This window comes from Nelumbo nucifera, chromosome 3 (genome assembly GCF_055504915.1).
Source record: "Nelumbo nucifera cultivar China Antique chromosome 3, China Antique-T2T, whole genome shotgun sequence".
NCBI lineage: Eukaryota > Viridiplantae > Streptophyta > Magnoliopsida > Proteales > Nelumbonaceae > Nelumbo > Nelumbo nucifera.
This window is the reverse complement of record NC_142651.1, coordinates 40,846,573-40,862,144: the sequence shown is the minus strand read 5'-3', so window position 1 is coordinate 40,862,144 and position 15,572 is coordinate 40,846,573. Positions and strand designations below refer to the sequence as shown.

General features: G+C 30.1%; 1 non-coding gene across 1 annotated transcript; it reads left to right on the top strand.

Annotated features, from left to right (window-relative positions):
- Nucleotides 1-9,345: 9,345 nt before the first annotated feature.
- LOC148801150 (U6 spliceosomal RNA) lies at nt 9,346-9,448 on the top strand. The gene has a single exon (XR_016084820.1). It is a non-coding gene; the product is annotated as a U6 spliceosomal RNA (small nuclear RNA).
- The last annotated feature ends 6,124 nt before the right edge of the window (nt 9,449-15,572 follow it).

The following is a 15,572-nucleotide window of genomic DNA, read 5'->3' as shown; positions in this document are numbered from 1 at the left end:
GTTTAAGTTCTTGACTACTGGGTGTTTATTATAATCTTGAGTTAACAGCAGTGGATGTATTGGGACGTCATAAGGTTAAGTGTAGGAAATATGAAATGGTTTTATTAACTGATACGTGGATTTGAATCTTGGGTAAACTTTTTATTTGTTTAGTAAAGGTGAAACCGTGGGAATTTAATTATTTAATGAATGAAGTGAGCGGGAAAGTGTGGTAGGGCCAGGAGACCGGATTTGCTGTTTACACCGGGCGCCTCGCATTGACCCCACACGTACATCCTACCATGCAATGAAAACATCCTCTGTACTTATAAATTATTGTTCATGAGAGATATTCTAAATATACGATGGATTTATCTGTGAGACGCCCATGTGTAAAGAGCAGATCCTGTTCCTAGGGGGAGGGGGTGTTGGAACAGCAAGTAGTTGTTAATTGAGTTGTTTGGAGAGGGGGGGGGACCATGAGCTAGAGAGAGAGAGCCAGTGGACAGTCCTCAGGCTCAGTCTGGGTCTCAGTGACTGATGAAGCAGGAGAAGATTCGTTGAAGATTCACAGTCTCAACGTGAGTGAAAGCTGTAACTACCAGGTTGTTTGGAGGGACCTGGTGGATGTGGCTCTCAGCCGAGGGAGGAATGGCAACGCGGCGGGTTCAGGGCGGGCCCGGGCACACTCCTCCCTGCCCCATTATCAAATATAATTTATTTTGTCTTTGCCTCGTTCCCGGGCAGGGCACCTACTTCTTATACAGATGGGAATTATGGAATTTTTTTACTTTAAATAATTTATTTAAAAATAATCAAATTTATGGATATTTTAGAAATATCGTTATGAAAATTTAAAAATATTTTAGGAATTAGATTATGACAATTTAAGCATACTTTAATAATGGAATTATGGACCTCAGGGTTTTAAGAATTTGAAAAAACTTATAAAAAGAAATATTAAATCTATGAATATTTTACTAGTTTACCATCGGGTTCAGGGAATTATATGTAAACCCCATCCCTAGTTTGGGGAAAAAATATTTTCCCGCCCCTATTTAGGATAGGGAATTATATCCAAAGTATGACAGACTACATTAAGAGTAAATTAATGCAATGATCACATTAAGAGATATATTGGTATTGGTGAACTTTTCTTTCCTCTTAACTCTCAATGAAGAGAATGTTATTCTGAATTCTGAAAATTATCAAATATCCATCCCATATATGAAATTTTTGTTTGTCTTTTTTGGGGGTATCATTGGAAAACAAAAAGTTGTATGATTACACTTTAAGAGATAAAAGATACAAGAAAATAAACAATCAATTTTCTCTTAAAGTTTAAAGATTCCTCTTAAGAGATAAGAGTTGAGAGAAAATGAATAGGCCCTAATAATGTAGGGTTACATGTTATGCACTTATTCAAGTAAAGATAAAAGGCAAGTATGAACATTATATAGTATGGATAATAATTGTTAATGCTAATTTGAATGAAAGTTGAGGAACAAATACATAGAAAATAAAAGAAACAAAATTACAAATAGAAAATAAAACAAAAAGTTTTTTTGGCTCAGTTTAGAAAGGGTACAAATACAAATTTATAGAGTGCAAAACCTTATATTTTGTATGTATTTGCACTGTACATATGTATATTTGCACTCTTTTCAAAATTACAAATAGAAAATAAAACAAAAGATTCTTTAGGCTCAGTTTGAAAAAAGTGTAAATACAAATATGTACAATGCAAAATTACAAATACATAGAAAATAAAACAAAATGCAGGGTTTTGAACAGCTCCTTCTGGGGCTAAATTTGGAAAGAACGCAAATACAAATACATACTACTAGCTGCACTGTACATATAAGTAATTCTGTGATTATAACACAAGCTGCTTAGTAACTTTCCCTCAATTTTCCATTCCTCTTGTAGATATTAAGGCTGCGTTTGGTTTGAAGGAAAAGGTAAGGAAAGGTTTCCCTATCTTTCCCTTCCTTTCCTTACCTTTTAAACCAAAGATAGCCTAAAATAAAATAGTTGAATTCCCCTTGTTGGTGCCAATTCTGGCTGTTTGATACCTAGGGAAGGCGAAGCCCCCTGAGAGCTATTCCTATTCAGTCCCCCCGACCTCCTTTTTTTCTTTATTTACCCAAACAAAAATACAATTTTGAATTCAGATATAACCAATTTGTGTGCCTCCTATAATGGAAGAGCGGGATTAAACCTAAAGTTTTTAAAATCGGAATGGATAGGAACCGTTCTAGGTCGGGTTCCCGGGTCAAATGGTCCAATTGTTCGATCCGAATGGATAGCCCGCTCTAACAACAAATTAAAAACATAAAAACCGGCCAAAAACCGTTCCCAGGTCATGATTCAATGGTTCGACCGCCTAAGTCAAAGGTTCACTAACCAAATCAACGATTTAAGACCAAAAATCGGTTTTGGGGTAAAATGAAACCGATCAGGTGATCGGTTCCAGGTTTTTCCGGTTTGACTGTCCGATCTGATTTTGAAAACATTGATTAACCCTAAGGCCAATGTTCTTGTCCATCCTGCTCTTTTCCCACCCTTAATCCCCAGTATTTTGAATTCTATTAATATGAGAAAAAATATATATGCTAAATTCACTTTCATGAGTCTAGGATTTGATAGAATTCTTTTCTGTCTCCTCTCCTAGTTGGGAGTCTCTAGTTTTGCTCTGATTGGTTTCTATTAATTAATGAGATAAGCTTCAGCCCCCCCTCCCATTTGCTATAAGGGCAAAAACATAATTTAAACTACTAATATTAAATTCAATCCATTAGTTTTTTATTAAGTCCTATATTTAATTTAAGGTATTAACTCCCATACTCTTTCATTAAATCATATATTTACTGTATACTAAATAAATGAACATTGTGGACTTTTTCTTCATTTAAAAGCCCTTACTTTTGAATTTGGTCCCTTTGTAATTGTAAGGGCAAAAAATGCAATTAAACTATCGCTATTTCACTTAATTCAATTTCCTCTCGTTAAGGTGTTAACACATAATGCCATAATTATATGATAAAGAACTCAAAAAGTAGATAGAAATAAAAAATTAGGAAAAATGCAAAAATTTATCAAAAAAATTGTACACAACTTTAATATTATATATTTATCATATTAAACAAAAATAAATTTGATAAATAAGAAGTTATAAAATTTAAATCAACTAGCATCCCATGCTTTAATTACTTAACGAGTTTTAATAAGAATGATATTATTATTATTATTATTATTATCACATGCAATGTACAGATACATTTAATAGTAGATATTAAAAGGGAGAATGACTGTTCAACCCACCTTAGAAGTCTTAGCCCCATCGTAGGTGGGATGAACCCTGATTGTGGATAGGGCAAGATGCGGTTTATAGGGGGGCTACTAATAGACTATGGGGGTGGTAATTTCAGAATTCTGCAATGGGTTGCAGTGTACTTATCAGATATTAAAATGAATGGTATAATTTATGGGGCAAGGTAGGGTATAAGGTCGGTTTGATTTGGAGGATCAAGTGCCAAATGAATCTAATTATTTTTGTTTTTTGGTCATGTTGGATTTTTTGTGGACAACGTCAGGTTAATCCCTTCTTGCTTTGAAAAAGTTTCATTTGTTAATAGCAATGTAATTAAATTATTAATTTATATTTTATTATTTAATATATTCTTTTTTAGTAATATTTTATTAGTTTTCTTTTATTATTTTGGTATTCATTTATTATGATTTAATTATTAATATATTACTATTATTATTATTTAATAATTAATATAAGATTTTATTAATAATTTATTATAGTAATATTATTTTATTATTTTATACTAATATTTTATTAATAATATTTAGTTTTGGGGCTTTTTAAGAATTCTTTGCATTTTGAGAAACTCTATAATGAAAATCTCATTTGGACCAAACCAAATGAACCCTAATTATCACTAATTTGCCCTTTTTTAATTAAAAGATGAATTCAAAAGAGGTAAATTTTATGCATTGACAAAAAGAATCCACCCATCTATAATAAAATTGGGCGGTCCATGTCATCATGTCTCTCCTTTGAGGGAAAGAGACCTTTGCGTTTTTCAAGGCCTCTTATTTTAATGAATGTTATTATTACATTTAAAAAAGGCATTTAAGAGAGAGAGAGAGAGAGAGGGAGTGGTAATAATAATTATTATATTTAAAAACTTATAATATTAATAATAATTATAATATATTTAATAATTAACAGCATTTTTATTAATGAACAGTATTAAACATATTTATTAAAAATATTGTATTTATTAATTAACAGTATTTTTAAATAATTATCCGTATTTTTTAAAAAACAACATTAAATGATGTATTTACTAATTAATATAAAGTAAGTTATAATTTATTAAAAAACAATATTAACAATTACAGTATTTATTAATTAATAGTAATTAAATAATTACAATATTTTATTAATTAACAGTATTGATTGTACTATTAATTAATACAATATTTTTAATAATTCTAGTATTATTAATTAATTAAAAGTATTTATTAAAATACTGAATTTATAATTAACAGTATTTTTAATTAATGTAGTACTTTTAATAATTACAACATTTTTAATAATTTTAGTATTTTAATTAATTAAAATTATTTATAAAAAATAATTATTTTTTATTTAAATTATATTTTAAACTGCAAGTAATATTATTAAATTTTAATCTATAATTTAAAGTAATTATATTTAAATTATTTATTTAAAAATAATTTAAGCTATAAATTGTAGAAAATTACATTTAATGAAAAGAAATTATCCAAGAAAATAACAAGAAATAAAGTACCAATAATTTTGTCACAATTACCAAAAATTATCTAAGCGATTACCAAAAATGGATTAACATGATTTCCAATAAATATGATAAATTACCAAAAATTAATATATATATATATATATAAAGTTATTTATCTATTTTCTCAATTTTTTGCATTTTTTCTTTTTTAGTTTTAAAAATATAAAAAGAGTAATCATTGCTTATCTTGATTAGATTGATAAAGATGCACACTATTAGAGAGAGGGACATTTTAGTTTTCCAAGGCCTCCTATTTTAGTGCATGTTATTATTACATTTAAAAAAGATATTTAAGAAAGAGAGAGAGAGAGAGAGAGAGTGGGGGGGGTAATAATAATAATTACTGTATTTTAATATTTACATTATTAATAATAATTACAATACTTTAATAATTAACAACATTTTTATTAATTAATAGTATTAATCGTATTTATTAAAAATAAAGTATTTATTAATTAATAGTATTTTTGAATAATTATTAGTATTTATTCAAAAATAGTATTAAATAATGTATTTATTAATTAATAGTAATTAAATAATTATAGTATTTTATTAATTAACAATATTAACTATGGTTTTAATTAATACAGTATTTTTAATAATTACAATATTATTAATTAACAGTATTTTTAATTAATACAGTACCTTTAATAATTACAGTATTTTAATTAATTAACATTATTTATTAAAAATAATGTATTTTTTATTAATAGTATTTTTAATAATAACAGTATTAATAATCAACGATATTTTATAGTATTTTCAATAATTGTAGTATTTATTAATTAACAGTGTCTATTAAAATATTGTATTTATTAAAAATATTAATATTTTTTATTAATTCATTAATTAACAATTTTTAAATTGTTAATTAATGTTAGTTATAATTTAAATTGTATTTTAAATATTATTTAAATTATGTTCGCAATTGTAAGTAATATAATTAAACTTTAAATTGTAATTGAAAGTAATTATATTTAAATTATTTATTTAAATATTATTTTAGCTATAAATAACGGAGTATTACATTTAATGAACAGAAATTAGCCAAGAAAATAACAAAAAAAATAAAGTACCAATAATTTTGTCATTATTACCAAAAATTATCCAAGAAATATCAAAAATGGATTAACATGATTTCCAATAAGTATGATAAATTATCAAAAATTAAAATATATAGCTATTAAACTAACTTTTGTGAAATATGTACTAATTATCATTCATCTTCAAGGAGTAAATGTAATTAGTTCATAGTGAATTTAAAATATATTTGTTTTTTCGTATAAATTATAAATTATATAATTTAAACATTATAATCCTTGCCTATGATGATATTAGTTCATAGTGTTACAATGGAAAATAGAAAAAAATGCAATTTACTATTATGTAATTCCATTATTTTACTTTCACTCAGCAAAGCCCGTGCATCACATGGGTTCCCACTATTAGAGAGACTTTTGGGTTTTCCGAGGCCTCTTATTTTAATGCATGTTATTATTATATTTAACAAAGACATTTAAGAGAGAGAGAGAGGGAGAGAGAGAGAGAGAATAGTATTAAAGTAAAATATTAATAAGTCAAATAATATAAATAGGTTGAGGTTAAACAATCAAACATAAAACAACAAAAATAAAAATATTATTTTAAAAATCAACTAAACTTTCACTTAAAAACACTAATAAAAATCAAACTTTAATAATAAGAAATTTAAATAAAATTCCACTAATAAAATTAAAAAACATTTCAATTCCACTTAAAAATCAAACTTAATAAACACTAATAAAAATAAGAAATTTAAATACAAAAAATATTAATTTATAGTTTTAATAATATTATAATTTAAATTTGGGTTTAATATATTGCAAATACAACCTGTGTTCTAATGTTGTATTTTGTTTTGTTTATTCTTTTTTGTTTTTGTTTTAATAGATAACTTTGTATTAATTTATTTTTGATTAATTAAAATTAATAAATTTATGAGTTGAAACCTTTATTGTGCATAGTGCCCATACTACACAAGCTAAACAAGTCTGTCTAGAAATCCATAACGTTAGGGGTGCTCACAGTTTGGTTAATCGAACTGGTACTACCAATTTATGGAAAACCGGTAACCAAAGCCAATCAGTTAACCGGTTGATCGGTTCAATTAGCCGGTGGTTGGCTGATTGGTTTATTAGTTTTTTTACAATATATATTATAAAAAATATATAAATATATATACAATATTATATTTTAAATAATAAATAATATATTGTATATTATATTTTCTAAATATATATTTATTAATTTATAATATATAGAAAATATAAAATTTGTATAAAATATATATAATAAACAAAAATATATAGAAATATATATACTGGTCGGTTCAATTAACCATCGGTTTTCTATACTGGTTAACCGAAACCGACTCGATACCTTTAGTTTTTAAAAATACCGAACCAAAATTGAACTAATCGGTTCGATTTTGGTTGGTTTTTCGATTCAGTTCAGTTTTTCAATTTGTCTTGCTCACCCCTATGTAACATGTAATACAAGACATAATAATAATAATAATAATAATAATAATAATAATAATAATAATAATAATAATAATAATAATAATAATAGTAATAATAATAATAATAACAATAATAATAATAATAATAATAACAACAACAACAACAACAACAACAACAACAACAACAACAACAACAAGAATAATAATAATAATAATAATAATAATAATAATAATAATAATAATAATAATAATAATAATAATAATAATAATAATAATAATAATAATAATAATAAAGTAATAATAATAATAATAATAATAATAATTACAATAATAATAATAATAATAATAATAATTTATATATAATTTGAAACCTAAGAACTATAATGAAGAAAAATTACTAAAGTTAATACAAATAATAAAAATTAGTATTAATTTGTACTTAGGGATGACCATTTATTAAGGTGACTTAGAGAGAGCATTTATGAAATTAAATTATAAATTTAGTGTACTTTTGGAAAATTACCAAAAATGTTGTAAAATATGTTAGCAACCTGTTATTACACCACTTGAACCATATAGGTCCGAACCATTTAATACATGAGTTTTTTATTCATTAATAATAATAGTAATAATGAAAATTTGTGCAATTCTGGAAAATTATTGAAAATTTGTGTAGATTTCATTATAAAGTTATTGAATATCATAATTAAATTAGAGTAAATTAAATTTTAATTTATTTGAATATGTTATTAAATTATAATAAATTAATATTAAAAATCAACAAAAATAATCTTCAGAAAGTTAATTTGTAGGAAATTAAATTATAAATTCAGTGTACTTTTCAAAATTTATTATTTATTAGTATACTTTTGGAAAATCTCCTCAAAATGTTGTAAATAATTGATGAAATTTATTTTTTGTATTTTCAATAATTACTGAAAATTATTGCATTTTCAAAAGTTTTCTGAAATTTTTTTTCAGTAAATTATTACATTTCCTATTTTTTTGGAATATCATATTTTGGAAAATAAAATATAAAAAATGTACTTTTCAAAAATTTGGAAGTTTTAATTAAATTTATTGGATTTGTGCAATTCTGAAAAATTATTGAAAATTTGTTTAGTTTCTATAGTAAATAATTATTAAAAATTTGTTTGATTTTCAATAATTTATTATTATTTTTGGATATTGGGTTATCCATGTAACTGACACTTTGTATATCCTTTTGATCATTTCTGTTATCAAATTGGATAGAATTTTCTCATACATTGCATAGGTCCCAGCTACTCTTATATAAAAAATGAATTCGACATGATTTTTTATCCTATATGATGTTAGCGGTAAGCCTAGCTCTAAACGAGTAAGTGAGTTCGGCATGATTTTTTTGTCATTTACAGCGACGAGACTAGAGATTTTCAGCACTGGTTCCCAGTCAAACGGTCGGACCACTCTGACCAAATGGTTCTTGGGTTCAAAATCAGACCGTAGCCATAACCAGTTTCTGGTCAAATAATCCGACCGTCCAGTCCAATCTGATTTTCAAAACCATGATTAAGCCACCAGTTTATGGGAAATCAACGCTTCTGATAATCAAAGCAAGTTTAGCCAAGGATATCACATCTCCATTCTCCATCACCAAGGAGACTGGTGTAAAGAAGATTAAAGTAAAGACTCAAAATTCAAAAATGATCATTAACAGCTTCTTAAACGAGAAGAAAATCAAACCCTCATTACTCTCTACACAACAAACGAGTAGCGAAAACGTTTTTTTTTTATATGTCTGCACTCACACTCTTAAGAGAAAGAAACGCTTCAAGTCCAGCGGATTGGATCGCTAATGAGGGGATTAGATTCCGAGCTCGTCTGTTTGGATTCATGTATCATCAGTTCTCCACCTCCCCGTTGAGTTCTGTCTACTGAAGCCATTGTTAGATTTGCCACGTGGTCTTCGTTTTTTATGAAAGTCCCACATCGTTTAGGTATAAAAGGAAGAGGCCATTAATATTATAGCACCACTGATGTATTAGTGTCTCTTCGGAGACATCTGATAAAATTGGAACGATACAGAGAAGATTAGCATGGCCCCTGCGCAAGGATGACACGCACAAATCGAGAAATGGTCCAAATTTTTTCTGACTTTTTTCCTGCTTTTTGCTAAAAGCCCAAAAAACCCAGGGATCTTCCTGTGGTGAACCAGTGTTCGGACTTCTATCCCTTAATCGACCAAGTGAGACAATTGCCGTCAAGGAACATTTTTCTTCAGGTAATCTAATGATAGACATTATATCAACTTGTTGCAGCTCTTGTTGAGCGAATTGTTCTGCTATTTCATTTGATTTCAATTTGTGTTTGGATTCAATTTTGACTGATGAGAAGAGAAGCTTCCCGTTTAATTATATTCAATGTCTGTTAGAGCATCCATGCACACACAGCTCTAATATTGAACTTTCCTTTCACCAGACCTTAGAGGCTTGATTCACTCTATTTAGGATAATTGCTTCTCTGTCTGCTGAGGCTTTTGTTATGTCAATCGTAATTCTCCCTCTGCTCGTGCGGCAGTCTTTTATTATCATTCTGATGATATCCGTAAGACCGCGTAATTACTGGAGGGCTTCCAAGTAAAACTGGAAAAGAAAAGTCTAAAAATCTGTGTTGAAATCTTTAGAAAACAATGAATTCTGTATATCATGCCTCAACTAAAAAATTAGAGTCGGAATAACCTAATAATTTTAGTTACTTAAAGAGGAGAAATAGCTACTTTACCCTCGCAACCAAAACATTGACTGTGTTGTTTACCATTTTGTGATTCTGTATCTTTGTTCAATTCTTCAATGGAAAGAGAAATGGCTCATTGAGGAACTAACTTCATGGAACTAGAAGCCTGTAATTGATTAATGATAGAATGACCCAATGGCATTTGGGGTGGGGGAAGGGCCTTTGGGCTTGTTGCTAAAAGTTTTTTTTTTTTTTTTGTGGGCAAAGAAAAACTTCATTGAAGGATATTTCTGAACATATTTACATCCAAGCCTTGAGGCGGTAGTTGATATTGCAGATCGATTCCCTTCTTGCAGACTTTATAAGCTAGTCTGTGAGCTAGATCATTCTGATTTCTGTTTACTTGTATGATATAGCATACAAGCCCAGAGGCCCTTAATATATTCCCTCTTTAGTTTTTGATTAACATCCCGCATCGTTTAAATATGAAATACATAGGCCTTTAATATAATACCATCCCTCAAAAAACGCACGGATCTTGCTGCGGCCTGCGGTGAACCAGTGAGACGATTGCCGTCAAGGAACATTTTTCTTCAGGTAATCCAATGATAGACATTATATCAACTCGTTGCAGCGCCCGTTGATTCTCGTTGAGTGAATTGTTCTGCTATTTCATTTGATTTCAAATTGTGTTTGGATTCAATTTGGATTGATGAGAAGAGAAGCTTCCCGTTTAGTTATATTCAATGTCTATTAGAGCATCATGCACACACAGCTCTAATTTTGAATATTCCTCTCACCGGATATTGCTTCTCTGTCTGCTGAGGCTTTTGTTGTGTCAATTGTAGTTCTCCCTCTCTTTTATTATCATTCTGGTGATATCCGTAATTGCTGGAGGGCTTCCAACTAAAACTAGAAAAAGAAAATTCTAAAAATCTATGTTAAAATCTTTAGAAAAACAATGAATTCTGTATATCATGCCTCAACTAAAAAATTAGAGTCGGAATAACCTAATAATTTTAATTCCTTAACGAGCAGAAATAGCTACTACCCTCGCAACCAAAAAATTGACTGTGTTGTTTATCATTTTGTGATTTTGTATCTTTGTTGAATTCTTCGACGGAAAGAGAAATGGCTCATTGAGGAACCTTTTGGAAAGAGAAAGCCTTTGGGCTTGTTGCTAAAAGGTTTGAGTATTTAGAACTTCACAATTGATTTCTTTTTCTTTTATTTTTTCCCCTTCAGTAGGTCAGTTTGGGGGAAATGGCATCCTATCCAGTTGTGTTGCGCCAAACCACCTTCCAACATACTTCATTTGAGAATTTGCCATTGAACTTGGATCACAGAATAGTCAAAACAAATTGTAATTTTAGAGCAAACCCGAATCAGCTTTTCACTGAGTTTATAAATGAAAGTCACTGTTCATTAGTTCTGACTCGTCAATATCCACCCATTTACTGTTGGTTTCAATAGGCAGACTTAAATCAAACCTTCACAGTATCGCAATGATCTCTCATACTGTTGGTTCCCAACTCCCCAGCAATGTGCTGTTGGTTACAATCAAGGGTGTCTAAGGTTTGTGACGTCACTGTTGATGTCTTACACTAGGTCTGCATATTACTGATTTTTCTATTCATGGATAGGAAAGATAAACATGTCACAAATAACATAGTCTTCTTCATCAGGTATATGGATTTTATGGGATTAACTTATGCTTTATCGTGTTCCATTTTGTTGAACATGAATCTGAATGGATCAATAGGTCCAAATAATGGAAGCATTTTCAAGACTTCAACGGCAGCCAAATTGTCTGCAGTAACATTATATTTCTGGATCACTTCTGTATCTGAGAGTATGAGATATTGAACTCCACCAATTTCTGATGATCCAAGTGAGAAAGAGGATAATGATGGTATAATTTGTTGGGGAAGGGGCTGAAGGAACAGAGGAGCAAGAAGGTGAGGAAAATAATGCTCCTTTGAATAAACATGATAAATTGAATAGGAAGGTTGATTGAAAAATGACGGTGTCAATAAAGAAGCACAAACGACAAAATGTTGGGACTTTTCTGTTTAGGTGAATTTGGAAGAAATCTGTTTTGGGAGTTTTTTTTTTTGCCAAAATAAGCCAAGTTGCAATTACTAATGAGGATGTAAGTCCATATTTACAAAACTGGTAAAACAAGCTGCATAAACGCACCTATGGGGCATAATGATTTGGCTTCTGCTATGAAAACTTATCTACTATGTTTCAGGAGTTAGAAGGGAGAGATAGACAAATGAAAAATAAAATAAAGACAAAGAAAAGCCAAGAGAGAAGATACAATTGGATATTTTTTTTCCTCAGTTCTGAAGGAAGTGGATATAGGGTTTCTGGAGCATAGAATGTTAATGGGTCTGTTGTTAGAGTGGATGGTTGTAGTTTTGGGGGTAAAGAGGATTGAATTGTCTGTGGTCACAAGTCGGGCTTTAGAGGTGGACAGTATGGAGCTGAGGGATGTGATGAGTAGCAGAGTTTTTTTTTTTTTTGGGGGGGGGGATTGGAGGAGATGTTAATTGTGAATATTAAAACAAACATCCAGCCCATATTTGGTGGAGAAAACAGGGGAGAAACTGCAACTTAATCGTATATTATTTGGTAATAAATTACCTTTTTTTGTTAATTTAGGTAATGATTTAGTTTGTTTATGTAAAAGTTTTTATGATCTCTTTCTTGTTCCTTATCAAGATTTTACCACGAAGGCCTAATTATAAGTTATTTGTGTAAGTTCTTTTAAAAAAAAAATTGATCTACTGCTTTTCATTTATGAACATTTCGCTACCTGTATCCCCTTCTGTGTCTAGTGACTCTGCACAAACCTCTATTTTCCAATGGCTCAATCGAGTCTGGATCTCCTACACTCTTATTTCTGTACGTATTACTGCACTTCCAATGACTGGCACACATCAGCATTTTTCACAGTTTGGTTCTGAAGGCAAGTGCGAGCCACTTAACATGCTGAGACTCTTCGTTTGGCGGGTTCCTTTATTTTCAAAATATTAAATATAAAGAAAATCGAAAATAAATTAAAACAAACATCCAGCCCATATTTGGTGGAGAAAACAGGGGAGAAACTGCAACTTAATCTTATCTCCTCCTTGGCTATCCCCTTCTTCGGCAAGCAATTAAACCATTGCTCTATATGGTTTTGAAACTGAGAAGATGTATTTGATGGGTAAAAAACAGAGCATCCATTTTTAAGCAAGTGAAGTTACGGCAAGGTGAAAATCTTCACTCTACAAGCAGATTCTCTGGATTGTTGATTCCTAAGGCGTATGTTTGGTTTGAAGGAAAATGTAGGGAAAGGTAGCGAAACCTTTACAATCTAAGTATGCTTAGAAAATCAGCTTTTTGACAAAATGGTTACTGATTCCTAAATAAATCATGGTTGCAGATTCCTATCAAAGCAAAACTGTAGAGTTCCTATAGTCTATTTTTGAAAATCAAGTGAGCTATCTCATGTTCTAACTTGTCCAACTTATTGCAGAGATATGTAACTTGTAATCTAAGAACTCCCGTGGTCTGATCAGAAAATCAGGTTAATGAAACTTAATTAAGATAATTAAGTTTAATCATGTTAAATAAATTATCTCTATTTAAGGAAGCTTATGTTAATTTAAGTTAATCTGAGTTAAATGAACTTAAGTTAATGTTAATTTAGGATAGTTCAGGTCAATTATGTGATTTTGCATGTAGCATATGTAACCATATATGATTAAAGGCAATTGGTATGTTGAATGGGTCATGTTTATGTAACATTGTTTTATAAATGAGTCATCTAATATGTGGTCGTTGTGATGAGAAGAGAGAGTAAGAGGAATATGTTGAAAGGAGGAAGAAGAAATGGAAAGATGATAAATATGGTACGAGGTTGATCATAAAGATAAGGAAGGCGCACTAAGGGTAGCGTGAAAACTGGAGAAGTTTCCTAATGTGTTGGAGAGAGAGAGAGAGAGAAAGAGAGAGAAGATTTTTAGGTAATAGGGAACCGAGGATTAATAGAAATAAATAAATGTGATGTATGAGAGGTGGAAAAGGGAGAGGGGCATGCTGATGTGGCAATTTCATAGGAATAGAAATGGAATAATGCACCTCTAGAATTGCAGGGTTGAGGTAATGGAGAGAGATAGAGACAGGCCATCTGACATGGCCTTATTTTAATATATTGTAAAGTAATGGGTTTGTTCGACTATGATATGGAAAAGATATGATATCTGAAAAACTTCTGACCAGCAAATTGAAATCATAAACGTGGTAGCCAATCAGGTGTTATTTATCAAAATTCATGGGTGAGTTTTAATTGGTCAAAACACTTACCATACCATATCTTATCCGCATCATAGATTTTCCTGAAAGTAATAGATATTATGGTCATTATTATAGTCTACTTATTATTAATATTTGTCTCCGAATAAGTTTTTAAACTTCAAACTCGTTCAGATCTAATTCAAATCCAATGAATAAGATTATATTTATGTACTTTTTTGGTAGATTGGTAGAAGGATAAGATTTGGTTTCAATCTAAAATTCTAAGTATTAACAAATTAATTTTGAATATAGGCATATCTGATTTGATTTGATCTGTTTTGGGCCTGCTCACAATTGAGTAAACCGGCCAAGTGAGTGCCAACTACGAGCCTGCCTGCAAGTGAAGTCTCCACTCTAACATTAGCCAGGGCAAAGGATTAGCCTCTAAGCCGTAACTAGACCTGTTCATGGGTCATGTAGAGCCCCACAGGTTGGTCTGGTCCAGCCATTTTTTGTCGGCCTTGGATATGATTTAAGGCATGTTAGTTTGAGTTCAGGCTTAACACACTAGGCCTGACTTTTTTTGGATTGGGCTAGAGCTTTCTCAATGATATCCAGCCCAAGCTCGAATAGGGTCTAAAATATTTTATATAATAAAAAATATATTAATAATGTATAATATATTTTGGACAAATGTTTTAAATTATCTTTACTGTTTAGTTAATTGATAAATTGTACTCTTACTGTTTAACTATTGTATTGTCTTAAAGTATCCCTAAGTTTTCTGACAATTGATTAGTTCTGCCCTTATTGTTAATATACATTAATGTTCTGTCAAAATCCATACACACCGACACCATGCGATATCTAAAATTTTTTAAAACCCAATATTACTTTCATCCCCTTCCTCTCTTGCCAGTCCCTACCTCCTCCGACCTCTCTCTCTTCCCTCCACCCTTCTCTTTCTTCCTGTTCTCCTCCAAATTTGCCATCGTTATTTCGGGTTTTGTTATTTTACAAACCTGTTCTCCATGATCTCTCTCTCTTGACAAGAACCGTCGGTGCTGCTCTCTCAGTGATTGTTTACTGAGAGAGCGGATGGTGCCAAGGATAATGGAAATCCTAGAGCTCTAGGAGGCTAAGGACATCATGTGAGAGGGTCCTTCTACAGTGGTCTCAGATCCCAAATCTTCTACAGAGTTCATGAGGAAGCACGACATCTCTCTCGCTTGCAGGTCCTAGATCTGCTACTG